Source organism: Fukomys damarensis, unplaced genomic scaffold (genome assembly GCF_012274545.1).
Source record: "Fukomys damarensis isolate Sample0158 unplaced genomic scaffold, DMR_v1.0_HiC HiC_scaffold_29, whole genome shotgun sequence".
NCBI classification, from domain to species: Eukaryota; Metazoa; Chordata; class Mammalia; order Rodentia; family Bathyergidae; genus Fukomys; species Fukomys damarensis.
Genome location: NW_022900941.1, coordinates 9992876 through 10012924, shown reverse-complemented (window position 1 = coordinate 10012924; position 20049 = coordinate 9992876). Strand labels below are relative to the sequence as shown.

Below are 20049 nucleotides of genomic sequence, written 5' to 3'. Positions count from 1 at the left end.
GTCGATGTACTGCTTGACCTGCGTCCTTAGGGTGGAGGGAGACTCCCATTTATTAAGCACCAGCTGTGAACTGAGCGGGGTGGGGGGACTGGGCCAGGGCCAGGGCCATGTGGTGAGAGGGCCCTCGTGCACAGGGACTGGGGGGGCGGGGCGGAGGGAGGATAGTACAGGGTATAGGCTGATGAGTTTGACCTGTGGAGGAGGCGCCAAGGCACCCGCAGTGTGGACAGGGAGTTTTCAGAGGCAGTTAAAGCCATCCCTTGACTCCTACTGCACACCCCCCGCCCCGTGTCATTGATAAGAGGCAGCAATTAACTGCAAATGAGCCTCCTGCCCTGGTGCGCACCCAGCTTGACCTCTGGTGGCTCTTATCTCCTGCTGGATGGATGTGCTTCTCAAGGTCTCATGGCAGATCACCAGGCAGCCTCTGGCCACGTGCCTACTGGACAAGGGACCGAGGAGTCACTGCTTCTATCAGTTTGCTCAAACAGCCTTTCCCACTGTCACCCAGACCCTCAGGCAGGCTTAGCACTCCAAAGCCCGCCACCAGTGGGTCACTGAGGCAGGGACCGTGTGGGAGCAGCCACCAGCTTCTCTGTGCCAGGCACTGCCAGGTACTGAAGATGTAGTTAAAGAGGCAGGACACAGGGCCCCACAAGTTCTCAGTCCAATGGGGAGGTTAGAGACATCCACAGACAATTTCAGTGGGCCTGACACAAATAGTCAAATGGCGGTGACTAAGTCCCCGGAGGCCAGCTTTTGAGAAGACTTAAGGAGAACCAGCTATGCTGTACTCTTCTGTCTTACTCTCTGGTGCAAGCATAAGAATTCCCCTTTTTATTGAGTACCTTCTATGTGTCGGGTCCCAGAGGTGAAACTTCTCTAAGTTGTATTACTACTTGGAAGACACTTATAAAGAAGGGAGAAACCAAGACTCAGGAGAATCCTCAACTGTTGAGGAGCGGACGTGGGGCTCAAGCCCAGAGATCTCTGACTCCCAAACTCTCCAACCTGTAAAGCCATGTGTTGCAGCCTTGGACAGCTTCAGCCATGCAAAGACACCATGGATAGAGAGAAATGAAAGAATATATAGCCAAGGAGGGGTTGGGTTGTGGTCTCCAGAAAATGTGGAAAAAACAAGAATGTCTGGCCTGGGGTGGGTATTAAAAGTCATGACATGAGTCAGACTCCCTCACTATAAAGAGGATGGCGGTCCAGGTAGCTATGGGATTGCTCAGGACACAGCAGGTTGACTGAACTGGACTGGAACTTGCGTCTCCTGGCCCCAGTTCAGGGTTCCTTCCACCTATTGCATGTGCTCCTCTCTCACATACCCACACATACCCAGTTGTCTACACTGGCAGCTTGACCTGTCTTAGAACCACACAATCCCTTGGTGTATTTAAATCACAGAAATCATGCAGAACAAATTCCTGCCATGCTATATCTTTAGACACAGCGGCAAGGCCAGTGGTGGTCAGGGAATCAACCACTCAGTCACCTTGTAGCTTATCCTCGTAAGCACCTCTGCGACTGAGATACAGTGATAAAAGGACCTCATAAAACACAGAAGCAGTGTGGTGAGTCGGGCGAGGGTAGTGAGACAGAGCTCTGTCCTGGCCTTTACTAGGCCAGTGATTCACTGATGCTTCTCATTTGTGGACCACCAGTTTAACCCCTGTCTTAATACAAAGTTCTACTCAAAAATTCCTGTAAAAAGTAACACATGTTCATGACAAAAAGGTCAAGCAGCACCCGAGAATATAAAACACACCAACCCTTCCCTTCTACACTGAACTCCACCCACTCAGATGAACCCTAAACTCAGAAGGCAAAGCACAGATGCACATTTCCTCCCAAAGACCTGCTCCTGCATTTCTCATCTCACTCGCTGGAGCAGCCACTCAGATGGAGTCTCAAGCCAGAAAGGGCTCCTGATCTCCCATGTGTCCTCACCCTGAGCAGCTGAGTATAATCCAAGCACAGTGTACTGGCTTTTCATTAACATTGCTGGCATAAGGCTAAACACTGTTCTCTGCTGAGCTGCTTTCACGGGTCCCTCATCCTTCCTGATGGTGCACAGTATTCCACGGGGCAGGCGCAGTGCAGTCTCCAGTCTTACTGAATTAGGTGTTTGCAATCTTTGCTATTTCCTGCAGTGCTGCAGGAGCGTCAGGCAGGTCCATCTCGGTGCCCCTCAGCCAGGTCCCCATGGGATTGCTGGGTTGGACAGTGTATAGATTGTCAGTGTCTTCTGAAAAGGTTGTGCCACCCGTGACAACTTTGACAGCACTAAGTAATAATGAGCACTTAGTGATGTGACTAATGAAGTCTCATTCTTGTTCTGAATTATATTTTCTTTAATCACGAATGAGGATGAGGATATTTTCCTTCTGGCTTTTGTTTCTAAGAACTTCCTGTTCACATCTGTTCATTTGAGGTCTTTTTCTCAATGATTCTTTCAACATAAATTAAGGAAATTGGCCTTTTGTCTGTCTGTCTTAGGCATTGCAGGTCCCTTTACAGATTGTCCTGAAACTTCCATCCCTTGTTTACTAAAGCTTGTAATTTTTGCATAGTTAAATTTGTCAGTCTTTTCTTTTGTGGCTTTGGGGTTAAGCTGTTGTTTAAATATTTTATAGTTCATTTCAGTTTTCACTGGAAGAAAGTGTTAAGCTGCTTAGGACATTGCCTGGGAATTCTAACACACTGTTTTGTGCTAACAGGCAGGGTGGACTGATGAGATACACGACAGATAGATGATAGATAGATAGGGGTAAATCGATCAACAAATGCTGATAGGTCAGCAGAGGAAAGATAAACACAAATACATAGATGAATAGATGAAAAATAGATGATGAGATAGATAGATAGTGAATTGAGAGAAAGAAAGAGGAAGTATTTTACTTTGTTAATTATTGTACCCTTTCAAAAAAGCGATGATTATTTTTCTATCAAGTTTATTGGTACATTTTACATGTACATTCATCATTGGAATCCTTTGCCTTTACATGACCGATCTTGGTTCTCATTTTGCCCCTATACCCCTGACCTCCCTTCACCCCCTCCACCCTTCCCTATTTACAAAGAATTTGTTTCCATTTCTTTTCCTTTTCTCACATTTTTTATTTTCCCTTCTTTCCCCGCCCCTTCCCACTTCTCCTACACCTTTAGTCCTTTTCTTCCTATTTCACATTGTCAGTTATACAATGTAAGCCTTATTTACATTTTTAGTTTTTCATACCAGAGAAACTATTCAGTATTTACATATGTGTGTCTTATTTATTTCACTTAAGAGTATGGCCTCAAAATGCATCCATTTAGCTATAAATGACTCTAGTTTCTCATTCTTTATGGCTGAGTAATACTTGATTTTATAGAAAAATCACATCTTTCAGTCTCCAGTTGATGGGCAGTTGGGCTGTTTCCAAGCTTTAGCTACTACAAATGATGCTGCTATAAACATGGGTGTGCATCTATCACTGTGGTATGATTCCTTTGGAAAGATACCCAGCAGAGGGATGGCTGGGTCAAGTGGAACCTCTTATCCTAGTTCTTTGAGGTATCTCCCTATTGATTTCCACAGTGGTTGCACCAATCTAAACTCCCACCAACAATGGAGAAGGGTTCCTTCCTCTTCACAACCCCACCAGCATTTGTTATTGTTTGATTTCTTGATGACAGCCATTCTTTGTGGGGTGAGGTAGAATCTGTTTTGTTTTCATCTGCATCTCTAGAATGACCAGTGATGTTGAACATTTTTTCATATATTTATTTGCTAAAGCAACAATTTTTAATGCAAAATGTACATGCTTTTAATTTTTAAATTTATTATTATTTTTTAATTTTTATTTATTTATTTTGGTACCAGGGATCGAATTCAGGACCTTGCGCTTTCAAGGCAGGCAGCAGAACCACTAAGCTAAATCCCCAGCTGATTAATTTATTTTTTGAGACAGGGTCTCACTCTGTAGTTCAGGCTGGCCCTGAACTCACTATGCAACCCACACAGGCCTTGAGCTGTGGCGATCCTCCTGCCTCAGCCTCCCACATTCTGGGATTATAGGTGTGTGACACCATGCCTGGTTCACAAATGTGCTCTTTGAAACATCCTCTCCCTTTGATTTTCTGGACCTCTTTTGGGTCTTCCCACTTTTCTCTTCCCCTCTGTCTTCCTGCCTGGCTCCTTTTCTCTCATTGCTTTAAAGATTGAGTTCACCCTCCTTATTCCTCTCTGTCCACACATCTCCAGAAGAGATGATGTCAAGGGATGCATGGGGTGATTGTCCCCACCTCTGTCTGCTGTCTTGCAAAATGACCCCCAAAGCAAATGATAGAGAAAGAGGAGAGAAAAATAAATGAAGTGTGTGTTTGCATGTCCTTAAACTTGAGTGAAAGCATCTTTCAAAGACTGTGCTATTATGTTGAGGTCCTGTCACCGGAGCAGGACACGTTCCACGCACCCATAGCCTCCAGACAGGTTCCACTGAGCATCACTGCCCCTGTGCTGTCCCTGCTGCACTTCCTTGACCACTGCTGCAGTCTCTCCGTCCTCTGGAGGCCATCTGAGTGCTAAGCAGAGACTTCTGCTCTCCCGTCCATCACTACATTGGCCTCCCCCTGGACCATGTCGCCATTCTGTTCCATCTCTCTGAGAGGAAACAAAGGGGCCCATGTCGGTGCCCCCACCCCGTCCTTCTGGTTCTGTCACCAAATTGTCCTTAGGCCACTCATCCCAAGAAGCCACTGGCTTAATCCACACTTCTGTCCCCGTACACCCAAGCCAGCCTTCACTGTGCCCCTCCTTAGCTCTGGTTCCTTGAGAGATGGTTTCTTCCCTGCATCTGAAGCATTCTCTAAAATTCAAATCTCTCCTCATTGTTCCCTTGGCCCAGTCCAGAGCCAGGCGGGGCGTGGGCACCTGACACGTGCTTAAAAATCTGAAGTGGGACCTGGGACCTTAAAAGGTGGGGCTCAAGTGAATGCTCCCCAGGGCACCAGGCTCTGCCTCCTGGCCAACTAGGGGGCCTAACCAAGTGCTTCCTGCCTATGTTTGTTGAATTAGGAAGCAAATGCCTGGCATTGCTCACTGCCCTTCAGATCTTTCTTTTGTGCCCTCCTGGCTGCCTCGCCTGAGGAGTCCAGGCTTCCTGGTTCTCAAGTCCCCTGGACCCTGGGGCAGCTGGTGCTTCAGCCTGGGCACAGCAACCTGTTCTGGCCCTTGGATGCCCTGTGTGAGGGATCTGTAGGGAAAGAATGGAGGCAAAGCCGTTGGGCCGTGATGGGCTTACCGCTAGGATGTGACGGCCACATCTCTACATTGAGAACGTGGTTCTCGCACATGGTGAAAATGATTACAGTAGGGCAGAATTATCAAGAAGAGCCAGTCTCAGACCCCTAGTTTGTGTCCCCAGCCTTGTGTATTGTCCCAGATGCATTCTGTACATAGAAAAACCCATGTTCTTATCTTGCACACGGTTTCATCTTCGGTTTCCCCATGCTGTGCCTGCTTTTCCACTTAACAGAGTATCTGGGAGCTGGATTCCTGGGAGTACACAGCAGCCACCTCATTCGGGTCCTTGGAGGCCTGGTACTCCGCTGACTGGAGGCATCACACCAATTAACTAGTCACTACTACAGAACGGTTAGACTGTTCAGATTCTTTGCTGCTCTAAACAATGTTGCCAAGAACATCTCTGTTATACATATCGTGAGACTATTAATTCCTCAAGGCGGTGTGGTGATAAGGACAATGGTCCCCAGACATGACTGTGCTGCCGTGTATGGCAAAGGGGACTTTGGAGTTGTGATCTGATTAGAGATCTCCAGGGGGAAGATGATCCAGGATCATTTGAGGAGTCTGATGTGATCATGGTTTCCTACGAAAAGAAAGCAGAAGGGGCCACAGCCGAAGGGACGAGGCAGTCTCTGGAGATGGATTCCTCCTGACAGCCTCAGAAAGGGTTCAGTCTACCGACAGCTTCACGGCAAGATGTGAGCCCCAGAACTATAAAATAATACATCTGTGCCATTTTAAGTCTCTGGGTTTGTGGTTCGTGGCAATTTGTTATAGCAGCAACAGGAAGTTGCTACAGGTTTAGTGGTGCCAGGGTATCTCCTGTTGTGCCAAGGACAGTTTACCACAGACCTGCTGAAGGACAGCACTGTGTGTGTGTTACACCTGTGATGTAGCTCTCAGTGGCGACAGTGCCTTCTCAGGGGAGGATCCACATCGCAATATTGGCAAATATTTCCAAGCCTCATCCAGAGAGGCTAACCCAACTCAAATTCCCAGTAGCAGAAAACAACCGTGTCTCCCCCACACCTTGCTTGCCCACTCTGTATGTTGTCATCACTGTTTAGCCAACATCACTGTGAAAGATGGCACCTTATTGTCTGGATGGGCTTTTTAATGAGGAGCCAGTCTGAGCTTCTTTTCATATGTTTATTGGCCATTTGCACTTCTCCGTTTGTAAACTGCCTACATGTGCTCATTTCCTGGGTTTTTTTTAATGAATTATTGTTCTTTTTCATTAATCTGTAAGAGCTATTCCTATTGCATGACTATGAATATGTAAATACATTCCCTTGGTTTGTCCTTTGCTTGATGGTATTTTTCTGCCTTGGAAGAAATTTTAATTTGACAAAGGCGTGAATGAGGTGCTCATCCTCGTTTGGCGGAAGAGAGAGGGAGGATCATTCCGACACACCTGACAGGAGCAAAGACTCAGAGATCAGAAAGAACAAGGAAGATTAATATGACTGGAGCAGTTAGGGGAGAGGAGGATTGATGAGGCTGTGTTGCCAGGGCAGGGACGCTGGAAAGTGACAGCGGAGACAGTGAAAAGCTGGACGGGGATCAGGATCAGCCACACCTAGCCAAGCAAACAAGCTTTATTTTTCAGATTTGTTTAATTCCCATGTTAGGTATTTAAAATGCTTACTACTACTCTATCTTCACAGCCCTGGGACATAGTAATGTTCTGCCTACTTAAAACAGGAGAAATCGGGCCCGGGATTTAGCTCAGTGGTTCCTCTGCCTGCCGCGAAAGCTCAAGGTCCTGAGTTCAATCCCCGGTACCAAAAGGAACAAAACAAGTCCCAGAAACATAGAAATTCTGAAATGTTAGGTAACTTTCCCAAGGTCACGCAGGTAGTAAAAAGCAGGAGCATGGGCTACCTGACCTCCAAGTCTAAGATTTCCACCACCGCACTCGGGACACATGTGTGTGGTTTACAGAGGAGGAAACGGTCTCAGAAAGGACAACTAATTTGTCCAAGGCTGTACAGCTCCGAAATGGAGGAATTAGGATTTGGATTTGGGTCTGCTAACTCCCTTGATATTCTTATTCCTTCTTTTAATCTATTCCCTGAGCCCCATAGTTTCCAGATTTGATTTGTCTGGGCATGGTTCTGGAACATCTTCAATTCATTCCCATATACTACCAGGTTGGAAACTCCTGCCCTGGCATAGAAAAGTGTGTCCCAGGGCTGGGGATTTGGCTCAGCAATTCTGCCACCTGCTTGTAAGCGCAAGGACCTGAGTTCGATCCCGATACCAAAAAAAAAAAAAAAAAAAAAAAAAAAGAAAAGAAAAGTGAGGCCCATGGACAAACACTGTTGAGTTGTCCGCTGAAGCCTTGACCTCCCTGGCTAGCTGGCTGTTACCACCACTCCAAGCCCACGTGCTCAACAGTAGCCCAGCCCATCCTGGCCCACAGCAGTGAGGCCGAATGCCAGACATGTTAGGGAAATTCTTAAGCAATTCCGTTTTTCATGAAGAAAACACTTAAAATCTCATCAGCATTCTCTTAGAAAGTAATTCCCTTAGGCCTAGCCAGGGCGGCCTTTCCCTGGCTCCAAGTCTCAGGGGTCCCCAGTTGGGTGGATTTCCTTGAAATTCCAAGTCCTCCCTGAGTACTTGAATCAGTGGAGGCTGGGAGTCCTGTCCAGGCAGGGCAACTGTGGCCCTGACCAGGTCCTTCCCAGGCCCCACTTCCGGAGCACCCTTCCTGAAACTTTCTAAGGTTCCCTCTGGCACCTGAGACCCTCTGATGCTGGGAGAGTCATCCATGCCCTGGACCTTTCCCACTGGCAAGGTCTCTTCCTGTCCTAATAGTGTAGATAGCTAAATTAGGTGGAAATATTCTAGGCAGTCAGACGGGGCTGGGCCCTCAAGGGAGTCAGTGCAGAAGATGAAAACACACTACAACTGTGGCTGGAGGCACAGCTATTGAGGATTGGGGATTGTGTCTCCCTGGTAGGTGGTTGGAACCCCCTGGTTTGTCCCTTCCTAAAAAGGTCTTTGTTCTTTTCATGTATACTTGCTATGTGACCTGTTTCCCCACTGGATCAGTCTGATCTAAGCAGCTATTTCTGTAATCTCATTGGTTGCTCATAGTTTTGTCCTTCATTGTACCCACCCCATGATTCTGCACCCACTTCATGATCTTGCTCTATAAAACTTTCTCTGCAAAGTGGAGTCTGCAGCAACCCATTTTTTAGGTCCTTTCCTATCTCTCAGGAGCTGTATCTCTTTCCTACTCTTAACCCCTGTTGCTCCTTAGAATTCATTCTTCGGTTTGAGGGAACACAATCTCTGTGTATCTGACATCTAGCAGGTTGGGAGTTACATTTCCCCTATATCCCTGCTGTCCAGGGGCACTCGGTGGAAATGCACCCATCTTCACACTGGTTACTGAGTGGGCATAGCAGTAAGACAACAATACTGAGAGCTATCCAGTCCTAGGGCTTCAGAAATTACAGTCTGCTGAGATGTGGGGGAGACATGGGTGGGAGATGCACTGTGCTACGTCGTGCGGTGGGTTCCACATGGTAAATTCATCTTGACAGGAAAAGGGATTTTTATTCACATTTCCCTGCATTCTCTGGGCAAGTCTGGAGCATGTGCCCATCAGCAGCAAAGTGCAGTAACAACGAGGAGAGAGTCATTGAAGTCAGGACCCGTGGGTGGCGCAATGAGTGAGGCAGCTTCATGAGCCGTGCAGCCACCGGTGTCAGGTAAATAGCATGAGGGGACTGCAAGGGACAAAGCTTGGTGTGGTTTCAATGCAAACGGATTCTGAAAAACCGCAGCATTGTAAGTTGACTTGGCATTGCCACCCCTTACTTGAAACAAACCAGAAACTTACAAGACAGTAAGGAGCACAGGGATGGGCATGGACCCAAACAGGGGGACCAGGGCCCAGTCAAGCAATAAACGAACATGAAAGCTGTTCTAAGTCTTCAGGAATAGATCCTGTCCGACATGGATCTGATAATGCAGTTTTAATCGAGTGCTTTCCCGGGGCCCCATACCCCCTAAGGATTGTCCTGTTCTTTGCACCTGCTCAAGCTATAAAACCCGTACGCAGTAATGTATACACTGCGCCCAATGCCCACAGTGTTCCCAGCACCGCACTAACCACAGCGCTGGCATCATTTCATTCCTTCCTCCTATCACCTATGAGGGTGGGCCTGCTTCCCTCACCTGGGGAATGGGAAATAAGAAAAGTAAAGTAACTTGCCTGAAGTCACGGTGCTGAATAAGTTGGTCAAAGCAGGATAAGACTCCCAGCCTGATACAGCCACTGGCACATGTCCCTGCCCTCAGACCTACTGTGCTCCAGCATGGCTGGCTCCAGCCACGGCAGATACAGCCTAAGAGTCGAGAAAGGGTAAGGCACTCGATGCGCTCCTGCTTTCTTCACTGTGGGCCCAACACCCCGAGCCCCTCGTCCCACCTGTGATCCCTGCAGTTCCTCTGCCAGTGCAGCATAAGGGCCTTGCTCAGGAAGCTGTGCTGCTATGGATGACCCCAGCCAGTCTGGAAGGGGATGAGGAAGGCTTCAGGACAGCAGGCGGTGCAGAGGGGGAGCCAGGCCTCAGGGAGAGAAACGGCTGCTTGCCAAGGGCACTGGGCCCAGGCACTGGGGCATAGGAGCATCACAGCAACCCTGCAACTCTGTGCGGAGGTCTCTTTATGACCTTCTAACATGGAGGACCCTGAGGCCTCAAATGACCTGCACAAGCAAATGACCTGACCCAGAAGCCTGTCCCATACCGTTCCTCCAGGGCATCCCAGGAGCTGCACCTGAGGGGATCTGGAGGGCTCGGATGGGAACTGGGGCTGCCAGGAGAGAGGACAAGCAGGGCGCATAGCGAGCACACTCACGGGGAGGCACCTTTGGGCTGGGTTTAGCCAGCAGCTCAGCCTGACCCAATCAGCACTTAATGGAGCACCTGCTGTGAGCCTGCCAAGTTGAGGGAGAGCAAGGTCAGAGATGAGCAGGAAGATGCAGCCTGTCCTGCTGGAGCATCCAAGGGAGGGAGCCATGTGAATTCAAGTGCTAGATGGCCCGGAGCAGGAAGCTGAATGGCCCAGCAATGATCAGTTCCCCGGACCATGGGCTCCAGAGACGGGGCCCTTTTGCAGAGTTTGGTAGGAATTCCAGGAGGAAAGGGGAACACAGGAGCAGAGGAGTATGTGTGCCAGCTCCTACAGCACCAGAGCAGAACAAGCAGCCTGAGCAGAACATGCGGCTGAGGGGAGGGACATGTCACCAGGCCTCCCTACTCTGCCTATTCCCCAGCCCAGAAGGCCACCCACTCTGTAGGGAATTTTCTCTTCCTTTCCATGAACACATCCACCTCATGAGCCCTCTCAATTAGGTAGGTGCACCAGCCTGACTCAGCCTCTGAGATCGCCTGTCACCCGCAGACCAACACCTCTGTGCAGCTCTCTGGTGTCTTCACCATGCCCGGACTAATGTCTCAAAAGCAACTCCAGCTCCTAGAGGAAGAACATCATTCTCTGGAAACTGCAGCTCCAGGCAGGGCTGTTTCCAGGCGGATCCCCACAGATGTACAGGCCGCTCATCAGGCCACAGAGAGAGCTGCTGAGTTCTGTCCTCGTGTGGGAGGGGACCGGCCAGAGCAGGCACTGGATATTTAGTTAGAATCAGCTCTCACTTATGGAGACCTAAAGCCTGGGATGCAAAGCTGATTCCTGAATGGGCAGGAAGCCATAGGTGCTCAGAGGAGAGCTCAGGGTTGTAACTTCTTCTGCCTCCTTACCCGGGCCTTGCAGGTGTCTGTGGTCAGGAAGGGCCAGATGGCAGGCAGACAGAGAGACGGGAGTGAAGGCGCAATGTTGGGAGTGCCAGGGCATCCCCGGGGTGGGGGGTCCTTTTCCAGGCTGGAAGGTCAGACTGGTCAGGCAGGTTGGCTGCCCTTGGGCTCAGGCATCAGGAGTGCCAGCCACATCATCCATCCAGCCTTTCTCAAGGACCAGAAGCAGAGGGCACAGGGACACAGAGCTGAGAGTAAGTGATGCTCCAGCGGGCGCGGGGGGGGGGTCTCCTTCTAGCTCCTCCTGAGCTTGCTCAGTCCATCTCCTCTTGGACAAGAGGGTGATGCAGTGTGTTGGGTTTCAAAGCCCTCTCTTACCTTTTATTGGCTGTAGGTTGCTCATGAAGAGAAAGAGGGGTAAAACCTCATCCTAGACAAGCAATTCTGTGCCTAAGAGATGGGTTCTGTTGAGAAGTTAGCCTAGCACCCCAGGTGATACCTGTGATATGTGTGTCTCTGTGGCATCCCGTAGTCTCAGGAGCTTGCGAGTCCTGACCCAGCAGAGCCCAGCTGACCCCAGATGCACCCTTACTGCTCACACAGCCAAGACAATCATCCCAACCAGTGGAAATGTCACCTACACAGTGTCATAGAATGAACCAGTCTTTTCCCTAATTTTCAAGGCTCTTTATTGAATTCTTTATCATATGCTTGTATTGCACAATCAATAAATGAAAGCTTGGTGCTTCTACACACTCCATCCGTTCATTCACTCTTTGGTTCTCAGTGACTGAGAGTGCGCTCTGTGAACAATGTGTGACCGGCCTCTCTGGGAAGATTTAAAGATCAGCTCAAGTAATTACCATCCTCTGTAAGGTCTTTGAAGTCATCTAATCACCACCGTGACACTTTGCTCAGTGCCTGGAAGGTTGTGAATGGTCAGTATGTGTGAGACGAACTAAGTCAATTACTGAACGTTTCTTATGGCTTTGATGAGCGTCCCCAAAGGCCCCGGTGGCAGTACTGATTTCCAGGGTGGCACTACTGGGAGGTGGCAGAAACTCTAGGAGGTGAGGGCCCAGTGGGAAGACTTCAGGGGCCTAGGGATGTACTCTCAGAGGAGATAGTGGGACCCCAGCTTCTTCCTCTTCCTTTCTCACTGGCATCTCTGAAATTGTGAACCAAAACAAACCTTTTCTCTGTATAAGGTACTTAGCTCTGGCATTTCATAATAGTGACCACAAGCTAACTTAGAAGCCTGAGGTCTCCACAAGAAGTCTGGCTTGAAAGCCAGAGGACTGTACTCCACATGAGTTGCAAGAAAGGTGTGGGTAACATGTGTCCCAGCTGCTCTGTGACTGGACTGTTGAGCTCTGTCTCTGCCCTTTAGGATTGTCACACACCCCCTTCTGACTGTCACACCCAATGCACACTCTCACCTGCCACCTGATTCCTGCAGTTCATCCCAGAGAGGTTGCTTCCATGGGCCCGAAGCCTGGGGGTCTGCATTTCAGCGTGTGTCCCCAGAGATTCCATGCTAGTGGTCATTGGAACTCATGTCAGAAAGTACCACATCAGCCCAACCCATATCTCAGTGGTCCGTGGGGACACCTCTGCCTCTTCACTCTGTGAGGGGAAAAGTTGACCCCAGAGACTGCTCTAGGTTCAACTTTGAGGGCTACTGCATCATGGCCAGGTCCTTTTGGACAAGTAGTGACAAGGGTGGCTTTGTGGGCCTAGCTCTCCTCTCACCTCTTCTGATGAGCCCCCACCTCCCCTCATCTCTGCCCCACCCCTCAATCCCTGGGAAAACTCATCTTCTCTATCCCAGTCGCACCCAGCTTGCTTGGTACTGGTCACAGTACCACTGTGGGGAGGCCGGAGGGTGGGCATAGAACCCAGCCTGGATGAAACAGACCCAAGCAGGCAAAGCCAGAGCTGCAGGTGGAGGGAGAGACCATGCATGGGGTGTGATAGTCAAAGGGGGTATTGGGACAGGCGTGACTGTCAACTTGATTAGCTTGGGAGCCACCTAGCAGATTAGTAAAGTACACTTTCAGGTGTGTTTGAGTGGGTCACAGCAGCATGATTTTGAGGACTGCATCTTGTCCCTGGCCCCTCCCTGCTCGGTGCTCTTCCCCTACCCTGCTTCCCGCTCACCATGAGGTGAGCAGCTTTGCTCCACCAAGACCTTCTGCCATGATGCTCCAGACTTGGAGACAGCCAAAACAGAGCGAAATCTATGAAACTGTGAGCAAAAACAAACCTCTTCTCTTTGAATTGTGGTCGGCAGGTATTTTGTCCCAGCAATGGGAAAGCTGACCAATTACAGGTTAGGTGGCTTCCAGGCTCTGGGGTCCAAGTCGTCGAGGTTCATACAGTCTTGCTGCCTTTCTGTGAACTCTCCAGTATTCTCCTCTTACTACTCCTTTATTGCTTAAGCTACTGTTATGGTTTGTATCCAGATGTCCCCCCAAGAGCCTCCTACACTCATAGGTGGGGCTTTCAGAAGGTGATTGGATCTCTTGGAAGAGGTAGGGCACTGGGGGCATGGCCTGGAAAGCGTTCTCCCCTTCTCCGGCTCCTCCCTTCACCCTCTGCTTCCTGTCTGCTGTGCCGTGGTCATGCCATCGTGCCTTGGAGCCAGCCCACCGTGGACTGAAATTTGAGCCAAAATAAACGTCTCCTTTAAATTTCAGTGTCAGGTATTTTGTCCCAGCAGTGAAGAAAGTAACTAAGTTGGCTTCGGGTTGGACCTCTGGCTCTTGAATCAAGAATTCTCATCTCACTGATGCTCAGCATCCTCATTGGTAAAATGGAGAGAGTGGTATTCGCAGGGCTTCCTTCTGTAAAAACTGCTCCTTCAAAGCCTCTGGTGCAAAATAGATGATCAGTAGCTACTAATTTCTTGCCTTTCACTTTAATATCACCTAGTTCTTCTTTGGTATCCGGCTGGATCCTCAGGAAATTTTTGAGCGCTTTGCCTCCAGCCTTGATCTAGCAACTCTGAAGGCCAAGTGCCTTTGTCTCTCTTGTGTTCAGCAGATAGTCAGCAGGTGATGGACCAGGGGCATGTGGAGCAGATCCAGTATGAGCTCTGGAAGCTGTGCGGGCTGTGAGGTGTGCTCTCCCTGTCCAAAGCAGAAAGGAGTACAACTCTCATGTTTTAAATGTATGGAACAGTGATTTTCTTTTTAACTGCTGTCTCAATCTGTCTGCCTATAGACTAAGATTTGCATAGTGGTAGCAGGATAGCTGAGCGGCTTGTGATTTAAGGATGCAAATTGCTTTTTAATTTGGAAGAAAAAGTTGCTGGAGCAGGGCTTCTCTTTAGACATATAGCTCAGCCTGGTGAATTACTCTTCCCGGCTACAGGGCAGTGGTTAAAGACTCTCTGGTGTGCCCTATAACTCTGGAAGGGCTATAATTGCTGCACTAACTCCTAAATTTCCCTCTGGCCACAGCGCCGCAATCCATTCTCATTTAACAATCTACTCAGGATTTATGGTTTCCTTTTAGACTTACTTCAACCTTAAATTTTCTCCTTTCATACAGTCCTTAATGTTCTCCTACATTTGTGCCCTAAAGGCCAACCCAACCTACCCTCAAAGACAAGCTCCTGACCCTGCATCCCAGAGGGAGAGGTCCAAGTACCCTAGATAAACAGCCACCACCTAACAATCATGCTCTTAGTGCTTGTGACCTCTCACACCTTTGTTCAGCTTTGAGTGTGTGTGTGCACACATGCCTGTATTATGTGTCTAAACGTGTGTGTACATTACATGAATAGATGTTGCATGTAAGCATTACGTGTAATACACATGCATATTATATATGTGTTCATGTACACATATAAACATACTGTATGTTATAAATATTAAATGTATGCATGCATGCAAACACATACATACTCATATACTTGTGTACATGTATGATTTTTATATATGAATCTGTACAATTTTTAAAGCAGAGATAGATATATGACATTCTATTTTACAGGGGAAAATGAGGCTCAGAGACACTGAAGTAACTGTGTATGTGTTGTACTGTCCTCCTGTTTCTGTCTTCTGGCCCAGAGGACACTGACAGGCTGCACAACACTTGCCTAAAGTCCAGACGCCCTGGTCAGCCAGGCTCACCCCCTTAACAAGGACCCTGCAGGCAGTCTGACTTCTCCATAAGCCCTCACTGCCCAAACGCTTTCTTCCTCAAGCACATAAAGTGGACCGTGGCACAGCGAGAGCAGTTTGGAGTTTTTTTGGGAAGTAACTCTGGGTGGTGGCTTTGGCTCCCTGTGTGGAGCAGGACCTCCCTTGGCTCTCCAGAGTTGAACCTGAGGACTGCACGTGTTGGTGGGAGCCTTTCCCTACCCCAATTGGCTTTTCTGAGTCTGCAGAAAGCCAGGCAGTGGACCTTCGAGGCCACTTTTTAGTCTTGAAATATAATCTGTGGCCCTGGACCCTGAAACATGTCACTGGTGATCATGTTGGTGCCACCCACAGCAGCCACAGCAGCCGATCCCCTCAGCTGCCACCTGCTTCACCCACAGCTGGGTGGGTCCCCTCCGGGTCCCCTCCCCTCCCCTCCTAGAAGCCCCCCCAAGGAAAGTGATAGATGAGCATATGGGCCCTGCTCACTGTGCACCTGCCGCACACCTGCGCCTTGGGGTCTATGAACTTTGGTTACCTGCGGCAGGAACCTCAGCTGCCCCCAACAGTGGCCACGTTTGTATTTTCCTGTCTCCAAACAAAATGAAAAAAATTAATTTTATCTTGTCCTTGGCTTTTTTCTTCCAAAACTCATTTAATCCTGTGCTTTTCCTGACACTATCTCTGCCACCCCAGAGTACACTTCAGCATTTGTCCTTGGCTGCGTCTGCCTTTTGTGTCTTCTCCCCACCTCTGTGCTCAGTCTCAACACCCCACGCGTCCATGGCCCTCCCTACCACCTTCTCCAGGCCTTTCCTGCTGTGGCTGAGTCTCGGCTGTGCAGCCAGGATCACTGGAGGTTTCACTCCTGTCCCAGGCTGCGTGCGACAAGGCAGCCATCCGGGAGTCAGCAGCACCTCAGTCCTCCATGGCAGGGATCCTTTGGTGACTGCGTCGTTTTCTGAGCATGAGTATGGTATTGTGGATTATTTTTTAAACAACTTCTTCTGCCTTAATAAAGAGCCTCTATACTTCAACTGCATGAATGTCTTTGAATTTTAAAGGACCGGGATCCCAGAGCTGTGCAGGAGGGTATTAGGCTAAGCAAATGCTTCCTCTGAACACATTCACAGACACAGGCTTGACCTATATATGAGGACAGTGCTGGCCACCAGTGGGCGTGTGCTCTGGGACCATGGCAGTTTGCACATCGATCCTTCCTATGTTCCCTGTGAGCCCCAGCCCAGGGCTTGGGACTCACAATTAAGGTACCTGCCAAGTGACTAATTAGACTTTTCCTTTGTCCCATGGGGCACGTGTGTGTCTCTTTTCTGCCCTCAGCCTGGGTCTTGCCGGCTCCACTCACTGGCTGCTGAGTTAGCATGTGGGTTTCCGATGCTCCAATGACAAACTATTTCTATCATGGCTATGAATACAGTTTGCTCCTTTGCAGACTCATGTTGGCATTTGATTGCTGTTGTTCCTGGCAGGAAGGCCATTAGGAGGCAATTCAGTTGAAAAGAGGATTAATGCTTTTTTTGTGGGAATGAGTCCTGACAGCCACCTCCCTTCTACTTTCTGACAGGAGCTGATGTAGCCACCCAATCTTGCACTTCTTGGGCTGCGGAACCATGAGTCAAAAGCAAACCTCTTTTCTTTGTAAATTACTCAGTCTCTCATGTTCTGTCATATAGCAACAGAAAATGCACTAAGACAGGGATTCTCACATGGACCACTGAGAAATGTGGGAAGGAAAGAATACTCAGGAGAAAGTGGCTATTCTGTGGCTCCCTACCCTGGTAGACTTGACTATCCTAAGCCAAACTGTCACTAGGCCCTGTGTGCTTTGTGAGGCCTTGGGTGCCGTGGGGCTCCTGACCAAGGAAAGTGATTACAGGATGTTTTCCTCTGGGCACATTGTAGCAAGGATGGTGCAGCAGCAGGGTCCTGGAGGGGCTTCCTGCAGGAATGTCTACCCTTGGGGATATGGCACCCCTCTTCTCTCCTGCTCCCCTGTGCCTGCCTGGTCAAGAGCAAGCTGAGTTCTCCAGGGAGAGCAAAAGGGACCAGGTAAATGTTATCCCAGTGCTAGAGATGATCGCTAAGGCCCATCGTAAAGGGAATGTTCCATCAGTGCCCCCTGCCTTCAGAGTGATTGCCTCTTTTGATATTCCAACAACAGCTCAGAGACTCAAAAAGGTACCAAGAATAACAACGGCCCATCTGCAATGGGTGCTGTAAAGTGCCACACTGATTCCCCAACATGAATGAAAGAATTTCTTGCTTCTCAGAGGCTTGTTGGTGGACAGAACTCAGTTGTGAGGCCCCCTTAAGAACTTCCTCTGCATATCCCAAGTTTTTCCCCCTTTTAAGGGTAGACAATGTCCACTGCCCAGATGATGTGGTGATATAAAAGCCCAGCTCCTCACTGCAGCTCAGGGTGATTCTGCAGGGCCATGAGGAGAATCAACAGCTCTTCCCAGAGCTGGGCTTTGTGGAACTGTCCAAATGTTTGCTCTCCCAGTCCTGCTTCCTTCCCTCTCCTCTAGGGGTGACCAAGGAAAGCATGTTGATCAACCTCCTGCAGGATACTCTCCAGCCCAGATTCCTTCGAAAGAATCCCACCTGTACACTGCTCAAGGGGCCCAGAGAGAGGACAAACCATCAAACAAAATGTACACCTAGAGCAAGAGAGCTACTCTCCTGATCCCTAAACGTTAGATAAATCTAAGCTGTGACATCATCCAGTTTCGGTTATTTACTAAATTGTATCTCTCTAATTACTCTCCTCTCTCTTCTATGATAATTGCTCTTACCAAGTGTTCCACTTGTTCTGTGGTCAGTTTTGGTATTTTACTGTTTTTTGCTAGGAAATTATACATTTATTACAAGCATTAAAATTATTGCTCATAAGTTGAATATAAGCATCTTAATTTCCTTTGTATCTGAAGCTGTTTCTTCTTTCAAATCCTTGTCTCTGAGACTGAAGAAAAAAATTTGGTTAATCAAGAGTAGTACACACACACACACGCACACACACACACACACACACACGGAAATAATCTATGCCAATGCACAGAGCAGAAATATAAAGTGGTAAATACAACAGAAGAGAATTTCTGAATGGAGAATATTGGGTTCTCTGGTAAGGTCAAATACTAATCTTAAATACAGAATCTGGAAACTGCAGGGAGATATATCAAGGGAATTTCTTACCATAGCCTAGTACTAAAACACTGAACTACATAGGTGACACTAACTCAGCAGGGGCAGAAGGTGGTGAAGGAGGTTAGAGACACCACAAATATATCTTCTACAATTAGGAGAGAGAAGAAGAAAAAAAAGAAGTAAGCATTTACAGTGAGTTAAAGGAAAGAGAAGGAAATCATTAATAGAATGTAAGAGCTTTGTTAGACTCAACAAAGAAAATATAAGACAAGCAGCAATTTGATGAGGCTATATACATATAAAGCAACATGAAAAGGAAAACAGCAGAAAAGTAAGTTGTTCGATTCTGAAAGATCTGTCAGAGAGGATTATCACACAATGCTGCAAAATGAAGATAAATTTGAATCATTTGTAGGAAATGGGTTGCATCTAGAGAACATAGCGTTAAATGAAGTAAATCAGACACACAAGCTTAAATGTCACATGTTTTCTTTTATATGAGAAACCCAAAGTACAACTAAAGATACATAGATAATAGGAAAGAGGGAGATAGATTTTCTCAAATGGGAAGGAGATCCAGAGATGCGGGGAGGAGGCAGGAGAGGAGGGATAGGGGTTGAGAAAAGAAATTAAGATGGGTATTAATATGTACACCAAATCCATACGAGGAATGTAAGCATTATGGACTAAAAACATGGGCTAGAAAAAACATGTATGTGCTGCTTAAATAAATGCACTGAAAAGAAATAAGTAACAGGATCCAATTAATGAAATGAGAAGAAGAGTAGCAGGAAAATACAAATAAATAAAAAGCAAGAATAACAATATTTATGTTAGAGAAGGTAAAATGCAAAGTTAAATACTAAACAGTAAAAAAATGAGATACTTTATAAAAACAAGTGCTACTGTGTATGAAGAAGATATTCCATAAATTACAATTTTAATAAAACCATCAAGCTAAACACATAAAGTCAAAGCTATTAAAAATATAAAAGGAACTTAATCTACTGGAAGATAAAACTTAATCTATTTGAATACATAGCATAGACAAAGACCTTCGTGGACAGATTCCCAGTTGCACAAGAAATAACACCAAGAATCAATAAATCAGATTATATCAAATTAAAATGCTTCCACATAACAAAGGAAACACCCAATAGAGTAAAGAGATAGAATGGGAAAATATGTTGCCCGGTACTCCTAAGAGAGAAGATTACAATCTGGGATATATAAAAAACTCACAGAATTAATCTTGATTTTTATACACATATACGATCTATAATTGTGTTGAATATAAAATATATTTATTTTGATTCCATAACACTGATCATGTTCTTTTCCCTCAAAAAAGTGTTTTGAATGTTCTAAAATTTAGAGATTTTATAGATATAAAAGAGAAGCCACATTCTCTAATCCCATCCCAACAAAATTCAAATAAATAATAAAAAGATGGCCAAAATCTTAACTGCTTAGAAATTAAAGCATACAATCCTAGAAAATCCTTGTATTGAGAATGAAATCAAAAGGGAAATTACAAATTCTGTAGATGTTGATAAAAAGCTCATTTTATACAAAGCCTCTGTCTACAAAAACCATACTAATAAAAATTAATAGCCTTAAATGTCTTTATTATTTAAAATAAAAGGTGATTCAGAATTTAAGA

At 47.2% G+C, this 20049-nt stretch overlaps 1 pseudogene; it reads left to right on the top strand.

The window, feature by feature from the left end:
- The window catches only part of LOC104867838, a 91861-nt pseudogene that overhangs the window by 2854 nt on the left and 68958 nt on the right, over nt 1–20049 (top strand).